Source organism: Colobus angolensis, unplaced genomic scaffold (assembly GCF_000951035.1).
Source record: "Colobus angolensis palliatus isolate OR3802 unplaced genomic scaffold, Cang.pa_1.0 Scaffold2, whole genome shotgun sequence".
NCBI lineage: Eukaryota > Metazoa > Chordata > Mammalia > Primates > Cercopithecidae > Colobus > Colobus angolensis.
In genome coordinates this window covers 27349964-27359466 of record NW_012115154.1, presented here as the reverse complement: position 1 = coordinate 27359466, position 9503 = coordinate 27349964, and the positions used below count along the sequence as shown (strand labels likewise).

Below are 9503 nucleotides of genomic sequence, written 5' to 3'. Positions count from 1 at the left end.
GATTACAGGGATCTTCTTCCAGGTATCAGAGAGAAAGAACTGAGGTGGGGATAATGTGCTAGCAAGTCTGTCCTGGTGAAAGACAAGGGGAAAGAAAACTGCCAAGTTCAGCCATCCCATTTCCAGCAATGAAGAATGGGGGTCTTCATGCAAGTTTCAATTGTGAAAGCCAAGATTAGCCCATTGAAAATCCATCCACCCAATTCTGGAGTGGAGAGGTTGCTGCAGTCCTCAACTGTCTGAGGCACTAATGCCCATTCATGAGGAAGGGGAAGGAGATGAGGTCCTTCTTCAGGAAGAAGATGGAGAGCTCCCCCTGTTTCCATTACATTCCTTTCTGATGGCCAAGTAGAAGAAAACTCAGCATTGCTGGGGCAAGGGCTGACATCTTAGGATCACAGAGATGGCAGAATCTTGTTTCAGGTCTTCTGAGACTTTGTGCTCAATGGGTGAACTCTTACTCTGCAATGTCAAGTTTTTCCAAGGTTGTACTTGTAGTTAAAATTTGCAAAGTCTCTCCAACTACAGGTGAGAAACTGGGGTCAGGAATAGGTGTGCCCTCACTGATTTCCTCCAATGGTGGAGTCTGAGGTAAAACATTAGGACAACCAAGGTGAACACCTGGCTCCTCTTCTGCCTTTGTTGTGGCTTGTGCCTTGTGTTCCCCTGAGACCGATGGCTGGTAAGTAATGCAAGAGTTGTCACTGGAGCTTGCTCTCCCAGAGAAAAATGAGCCAGACTGAAACTTTTTGGAAGGAGAAGGCTTCAAGGGGACCTTCTTCCTTTTTTGAGACAGGGTCTCACTCTGTTGCCCAGGCTGGAGTGCAGTGGCACAATCTTGGCTCACTGCAACCTCCGCCTGCCAGGCTCAAGTGATTCTCCTGCCTCAGCCTACCAAGTAGCTGAGATTACAGGTATGCACCACTACCACCCGGCTAATATCTGTGTTTTTAGTAGAGATGAGGTTTCACCATGTTGGCCAAGCTGGTCTCAAACTCCTGACCTCAGGTGATCCATCTGCCTTGGCCTCCCAAAGTCCTGGGATTACAGGCATGAACCACCACACCTGGCCGGGATCTTCTTAAATGCTGTGTTGCACATGAAGCACTGGAACCGTTCAGTGTAGAAGCCTGGGCGACGCACTGAGACAGTGTCCCCATCACGTACCAGGGCTTTCCGAGAGTGCTCCAGCTTCTTAACAAACCTGTAAGACTGTAGAATGTCGGTGATGCCAATACAAAGCAGGATCCTTTCCCCTCTACTCTCCTGGGCAGGGATGCCACCCGTATGGTCATCGGTCTCCATGGGGCTGCCCCGTCAAGCCTCTCCCTGGATGGATTCCATGGCTGTGGAATACAGAGCCTTTTGGGGGGCTGGTCTTCAAGTGTCAACTGAGCATTGTGCTTCACTGCTTAGGGGCTTTCGTGCACGATCTATGTTGTGGATTGACATTAAGATGCTATAGTCCATTATCTCGAAGTTACGCTGCAGGGTCTTACAGAAAGCGTTGTACATGTCAGCATCCAAAAAAAAAAAAGACCATTAGGATGTTTTGTAAGAAGTCTAGGTTTTTAAATGTGGGAAGAGGCTTCTCTCGCTCTTTCTGGGAAGCCTGCTTTTTGTAGATTGAACCCTTGAAGTCAAATTTGATACGCATTTTGACCAGTCTTAGTAAGAGATTCTTCATCACCACAATCTGAATGTTCTTGCCGCCTGTCTGCACACAGCACAGTCCATAGAATTTAGGCAGAAACGTCCAAGGGTTCTGGTTGAGGTGGATGTGGTATCCTGGAAGCAGCTTCTGCAGAAACTCCGCCTCTTTATGTTGGACTGTTTTAACAATGAATTCATCATGGCTGGACACATATAACAGGGAACCATCAGCTCCAGAGCTACTGAGTTCAATCAGCGGCTCACTGCAGAGGGAGTACAAGCCATCATCAGGGCAGATACCAAATAGCTCCTGAAAGTAGCAGAAGGCAACAGGTGCATAGGTCTTGAAAGGAAAGTCACTGCTGTGATGAGCAGGGGTCAGGTTGCTCCCTTCACTGGGGAAGAAGAGACTCTCCACCATGCAGAAATCTTGCATGAGGACATCATGCTCTGGTGTGGGACCCAGGCTCCCCACAGTGTGAGTAATGCCCAATCCGATGGCACATTTCAAGGCTGATGTGGTTGTCTTTCTACAGGTTGTCTCTCCTGAGGAATCAACACCTCCATGGCCTATTTTCTTGATGAGCATGCCCGAGACACAAGGCACCTCAGACGCAACCAGTCTCTTGATTCCAGATGCTGAGGACGAGGTACAGGAAGCAACCCCAGGATCAAAGGATGAAAAACCGACTGCTCAGGAAGCCCTGAGGAGGCCGACGCCATCTTAGCAGCCCCTCCCCTCGGGGCCCTGGCCTCTTCCGATCCGGCTTTTCCTCTGCTCCAGTGGAATCTTCCTTCCCCAAGCCCCTTCACAGAACCCGCGTCTGCGCCACCTCCCGGCCCGGCGGACCCCCCGCAGACGCGTGGAACCGGCTCTGGACCAGCTCAGGGCCCCGCCATTCACCTGGCCTGGGGAGAACTCCCGCCTCAAGGCCCGCCGCGAGTTTCCTGGCTCTCCACAGGGGGCACTTTCCCCTTTCACAAAAGACTAAGCCCCCGGAACAAGCCACACCTGGAAAACAAAAGGGGCATGAAAAGCCCCAGCGGAGCGAACGCCCAGCTCAGTCCTCCTGGACCGCCTGTTTATGCCCAACCTGGCAGCTCCACTCGGGTGGCCCAGAAAAATCCGAGCACTGCTGTAATAGATTTTATTATGAAATTACAATCACGAGCCTAGATATCCACTAAAAAGCAATCAAATCAAACATAATTAGTCAATCTAATTAATTTAAATTAATGTTTATTCACTCATTCACTGTTCATCTGCTAACACTTGCTCACACAGTGGTAATAGCAAGCGCCAAAGGCTTAAGAAAAATAGTGAGAGAAAAATAAAATTGAGATGCAATATGCAAATCACTTGCTGACTATGTGTTCAAAGAGACGGACAATCACTGCTCGTCCTGGGCAGACAGCCAATGTTCCCTAGGACCACAGCTGAAAAATCACTTGTTTTATGGAAAGTTGGGTCCTAGGAATTGGGGTACGAGACTGGACATTTTTAAAGGGGAGAAAAATAGAAAGTAGCCAGCACAGCCAGTGATATTTGAGGAGCACAGACATGAGCGAGGTGCCTCGGGGCAAGACCATGAGCGGAGGGCGCACCTGGAGACTCAGTGCTGACCTAAGGTCCTGGCCAAGTGCACAGATCCTCACCGCTAGCTCTGCCTGAACCTCTGTCCTGAGCCTCCATCTTCAGTCAGTAACTGCCTGCTGGCCATTTCCACCTGCATGTCCGGCCATGGTTCAAACACTAAAGCTCATCCCGGAGCAGCACACCCTCCGAATACCCCATTTCAGGAAACAGTGCTACGACCTTCCGTCCTGTTGGTCAGGCTGTTCCCATTCCTTCCCTGATTACCCAGGCTCAGACACCTCACCCTGACAACTATTCTTAGTTAACAACTCTCTAGTCAGTCTCTTTCATTCCCATTCTTTCAGTCTTCAATGTAGTCTTTGTCCTCTAATCCCGCCACTCAAACGTGTGTGACAGGATCTCCTGCTTGGGTTTTCCCTCTAATCAATTCTGTATGCTCCCATCATAGTCGCAGAATGCACAGTAACAAATTGAAGATACTGAGATACCTGCTTCACTGCTTATAATTCCTTGTTTCCTAAAATTTTAAATCTGTGGGTCCTTCCTTCTTTTTTTGGTGGACACTTACTACTAACTCAATGAACAAGTGTTTTACAGAACACCCTTTAGGGAATGTGTTCATAGCACAAAGTCCACACGCTTTTGTTTGATGTTGAAGGCTTTCTGCAAACCTCCTGTATCTCCTGCTCCAATGTTATCTCTCATTATTCCCTTTTACTTACGTTCTTTGAATGTGCTACATACAGCCTCCATGTGTGTTTCTGTGTCCTCCATGACCAAGAAATATCATCTCTATGTTTCTGGGGTTACTTAATGCTCTGTCTTAACTCAAAGGCCTGGCCCTCTTCACTTCATCCTTAACAGGACCCCTGACAGCTCAATCACCCAGGAAATGTCTTTCTGCTGATTCATGTGTCACTCAATGTCTGGGCCACTCATGGCACTTTGGGGAACTTCTACTGGTAGAGGTTATTTTGTCTCATCAGGGGCTGGTAGCTCTTCCTCAGTAACTCAGCCTGACCTCTGCTCTTGCTGGGGCTGCAGACATCTCAAAGACTCTATCGTATCTTCCATCTGTCCCACTGTGCAATCTGCTCCTCTTCTGTGGAGGCCCTTGGCAGGCCCACCGTATTCTAGCTCAGCTCCTATTTGTACCCTGCCCAGGATATGGAATAGTTCTAGTTTCTTTCATAGCATGCCACACAGGAGCTGTGGGAAGCTTAAGACTAATGATTTTCTCTCTTTGCCCAATCACTGTCTTTATTCTGTTAGAATAACACATATTGGCTGGGAAATGAAGGATATTCCCAGAATTCTTTTTTTTCTTTCTTTTCTTTAGAGACAAAGTTTCACTCTGTTGCCCAGGATGGAGTGTGATGGTACAATCATAGCTTACTGCAGCCTCAAACTCCTGGCTCAAGTGATCCTCCTGCCTCAGCCTCCTGCGCAGCTAGGACTACAGGCATGCTTTTTTTTTGTTTTTTTTTTGGTAGAGACAGGGTCTTGTATGTCGCCCAGGTTGGTCTCTAACTCCTGGGCTCAAGCAATCCTCCCACCTCAGCCTCCCAAAGCACTGGAATTACAGGCCTGAGCCACTGCACCTGGCCTATTCCCAGAATTCTAAATGGGGATGGGGCACACATCCCTATGCATCCAGCATCATCCTCAGCCTGCCCAACAGCCTCCCTGGGCTCTGTCATTTCAGTCTGGATGGTCAACGGCAGCGGAAGCCAAGACACATTGCTCTGATGTCTCGTTTCTCCTCCTTCCCAGTCTCCAGGCCAAAGGGCTCTCTTTCCTTCCCCTGCCTGCAGGAGGCACTTTCTCTGCCTTTTCTCTTCAACATGGATTTGCCCCCCTCTCCTCTATGATTTCAAGAAGACAGAAGGACAACTGGAGGACATGTTCTTCACAGAGGCAAAGAATTTTTTTAAAACTCTCAGTTTAATATTTTCAAAATATCAATGTATAACACATGTCTGTGTTTTATAAATTATAAAGCTTGTAAAAATAGAAGGGGTATAAATATTATTAGTAATTACTTGAAGAAATTGAAAGTGAGGAGAAAAATGTTAAAGACAGTCTTGCCTTTTGTCCAAGTCAGCCACTGCTGTGCTCTGGGCCCAGCGAGGACAGCAGAGGATCCGACTCCATCCTCCAATCACTGCAAAGATCCTACAAGGGTGGCGGCTGACGAGCAGAGTTGGCAATCCTGCGAGTTCACTGCCAGCTGGGGAGAGGATACTTCTCTCCATCGTGATTGCTGTTTATGAACTTCCAGACCCAGGTCTAGGGTCTGCCAGGGATTGGCTGCATGCTTCAGTTCTGAGAGGTCCACACTGAAGAGTCACAGTGAGCCTCTCTGTCCCTTGTTTATCACAAAAACCAAGTGTTTCACCCTGTCATGGGCGCATCCGTCTGAGCCTGACACACCCTCAGCACCCCATCTCACTACAGAAACCAGAAATTCTAATGCCCAAGCAAAGCAGAGATTTGGGCCAAAATATGCTCTAAAGTCAAGGCTCAAGTTTCTGAAGAAGTAGATTTATGTTACTAAAATTAGCATCTTTCCAAATTAGATCATAATCTGTAAAGCATTAACTGCCACAGCCTGAGCCTGAATTTGGGTTCCTTGGTGAGAGGTGGTCAGCCCTTCTCAAAAACAGACTGAAGTTTTGTAGGTGATGGGGCTTTGGGTGGGCAAATCCTGATGTCGACCTTCCTCTCATAATGCACTCCTACAAAAGAAGACTCAGAAAGGTCTCAAGCACAGTCTTAATCAGCATTCAAGTGCAGCAGCCACCTGACAGTTTAGTCATCCTTTAATTAATGACCTCAACGTGCACTGTGTTTGAGTGGGTGCCAGGCAGTGCCCTAGGAATGCAAAGCTGAGTGAGACAGGGCCTCTTCTCCGGAACACTCACATCTGATCCTAAACAGAGACTTGCAATTCCAAGAGTTAAGTGCTCTTATAGAGGGAAGCACAGGGCAATTTCCTGGACTCTGCTCCCACAACTTTTATATAACACTGAAGACCGAAACCCATGTTGAGCTCCACCTCCACAGAAACAAACCATCTCATTGACTTTATCCATCTCAGTCCAATACAAATCCAGGAGTACATCAAGTTCAGCTAACATGGAGCACTGTCTTTATCTGGTGTTGGATCTGAGTTGACATTCTATGCTTGGAACACTTGGACACATTTTAGAAATTTTTGTTAGTCAAACAAATTATATTCAGGGACTGAATTCCAAGGCTGGTGACCCCCCCAATGCTGAGTCCACCTGAGGAATCATTAGAACTGCCCCTTTCTCCAGGGAGCCCATGAAAACTTCCTCAGGGTCACAGATTCTCTTACCAGGGCCTCTAGCACAATTCTAAAAGCTCAGCAGCCGCCCTTGCTGTTCAGAAGCCTGAGTTACCTCAGCAATGGGCAGGTTGAGAAGCGACTCATAGGCGTGTCTCTGTCACAGCCCAGGATGTGGGATGGAGGTCCATTGCAAACCCTGGGCCTGCAACGCCCTTAGGTGGGGATGGGGATTCCAGGCCTCCTTGGAGGACGACCAGCACAGCCACATTAACGTGACATCTCGAAGCTGGAGGAGAGAAGGAGAAGACTACTCCCAGCATGATGAGCCCGGGCCTCTTTCAGCGCTAGCCAGCATCAGAGGGATTTCTCCAGGTGTCTTCCTCAGGGCTATCTGCGGCTGATCGGGAGCAGGGAGCTCTGCGCTAACCTCTGTCCTCTCAAAACACCTGAGGAATTGACTCCTTTCTTGTCTGCTCCCATAGTGACTAAACCAATTATAAAGAAATTAAGAGGGAGCCTGGGGGCCCCATAGAAAGTGGCAAACAGTCTGTCGCTCTGGGCCAGGCCTGCTCTGAACCTCCTGCAGGCATTTGTGTGTCTTCAAAGCCCTCTAATAGTCAATCCATCATATGCTTAACATAAACTGTTATTCTGTACTGTGTATAGTATACAGATATAAAATCCTAAATCATATTAAACCACAAGTCATTAGCAGATGCCTGTGCAGCTGTCTCACACACACACATTGAGTGTCTTCACAGCAGACACTTCCAGGATGGGTGCCACCTCCCTCTTGGCTTCTACCCTTCCCAGGGCACCCGTTTCTCAAGTCACAGCCCAGCCCTTGCCTGGCTGTCCTCAGAACGTCCTGCCCTGTTGCCCTAAGGCAGGCAGAAATCCCATCTTCTCCTTCTGAAGCTGGAGGAAAGAAAGCACATGCAAATTCTAAAACACTCCAAGTCCTAACTCTTTATAAGTCTTGCAGAAATTTTTATACCTGACTCATTCTTGTAATCTCATGACTTATCAGGAATTGGAAATGAACTGCAGCTAAGTGTGAGGGGTTAGGAACAGGAATTGGAGGCTCCTGTAGAGATGAAATGAGGGGACAGGGGCGCCATTGGCAGGTGATGGGAGGAAGCTCAGCCAGGAAGAGGTCAGAGGTAACTGAAATCAGGCATTCCAGTGGGGGAGCAGAGACTCGGAGGCACGAAGCCTTGGGAGTTCTCGGTACAGGTAGCAGAGGTCAACCATTGACTTGGGGAGGACGCAACCTCCGGGCAGGGCCCCGCTAACTGGATAGAGGCGAAGACTCAGTCCAGGAGTAAAACTGCCAGCACCAGTGAGGTCTGAGCTGGTCAAGATTACTTGGCTCACCTCTGAGTCAACTAATGTAAACTCTTGAGTTCTTCAAGTTCTCCAACTCTCAGCCTCCTTCCCAGGTCTCAGAGCAGAACCCAGACTGAAGGTGAACTCAAGGACTGCCAGCTGTGTGCAAAGCGTGGCCTTCAGATCAGGAAATGGGGCTGGTCATGACAGTTTTACGATGTTTTGCTTGCTGCAAGAATTCACAGTCTGTCATTATTAGTGTCAGACACCAAAATGGAGCTTCCTTTGCTGTGTATTGCAATAAAGACCATTCTCATTTCTCTAAGTTTGCTCTTAATAACCATTAGTGAATGCTATATGGCACTTGACATCATAGCAGACACTTTTAGGGTGGTAAATTATGTTTGAAGAGAACATTTTGAAAGAGTTTAAAACTTAGTCAAGAAAACAGAGTTAAATAGGAATGGAGCATGTTTTCCTCTGTGATAACTGAGAGGAGCTCAGGGGTGCTGACAATTTTAGGTCAACAGGGAGAAGAAGTAGCGTCCTCCTCCTCGCAGAAAACCATTGTGCAAATCAAGGTGCTGGGATGATGCGTGGGCGCTTAACACATTTTGTAATGAGAACATAGAAAATAGCATGAAGATAAAAACAACAGCAACCAGGCGATGACCTCTCAGGGTAAGAAATATTACTGAATAGCTGGATTGTCCTGTGCACCTGGGTGCCTCTCTCCTGTGCCATTTCTCTTATCCTGGTCAAACCTGTGGGGAAACATCTGTTATCATGTGCCCAGAACTAATTCTTGACGCCAGGACCAAAAATACTAATGATCAGTGCTTCCTTCTCAAAGACCCGCATCCTTTACAATATTTTATAATGTGATGTTTTGGCAGGAACGATTACCATTCCAAAGTGGAACAGTGGCTCTCAAGCTGGAGAGAGGATCAGACTCCCCGGGAAGGCCAGTTAAAATGCAGGCAGCTGAGAAAGTACCCCATGTTTCTGATTCGGTAGGTCAGGATGGAGAACCTGGGCAAGGTCCCAAGGGATGCTGATGCTGCTGGGCTGGGAACCACCCTTTGAAAACCTCTGCTGTGTGGAAAGTGGGTGGGAAAACTGAGAAAGGACAAGCCACACCAAAGACACAGCTGCAGACAGAGGCCAGGCTGAACTGCTTTCTGGAGAAAATCCCCACAACTCAGCAGCCTGGACAGAGGGTTGGAAGAGGTGAGTGGACATTCTATTTTATTTATCCAATCATTGTCCACTCATGCCTTGAAGTCGGAAAGGGGTAAATTCAGGGGAAATAAAGACCTTAGGACTGTTAACCTATCAAATTACATCAAGAGAAACCACATGTTAACTGTATACACAGACTCCAAAAATTAGAATACAAGTATGAATGACAGATTCCCAGCAGAATAGTAAGGGACTCTAGAATGTTTCATCGACTAATCTAGCCTTCAAAATTATTATAAGAAGAGTATCTGTCTGTCCACAGTGTGTCTTTTGGGGAAACTGATATAGACAAGATGCTGGGCTAGATGCACCATTGGTCTGACCGAATGTGACCATCATGCTCTTAAATTTCTATTAGTCATTGTCTGG

At 47.6% G+C, this 9503-nt stretch overlaps 1 pseudogene; it reads right to left on the bottom strand.

Annotated features, from left to right (window-relative positions):
- Nucleotides 1-247: 247 nt before the first annotated feature.
- On the bottom strand, nucleotides 248-5505 carry LOC105511485 (annotated as a pseudogene).
- Between the last annotated feature and the right edge of the window lie 3998 nt (nucleotides 5506-9503).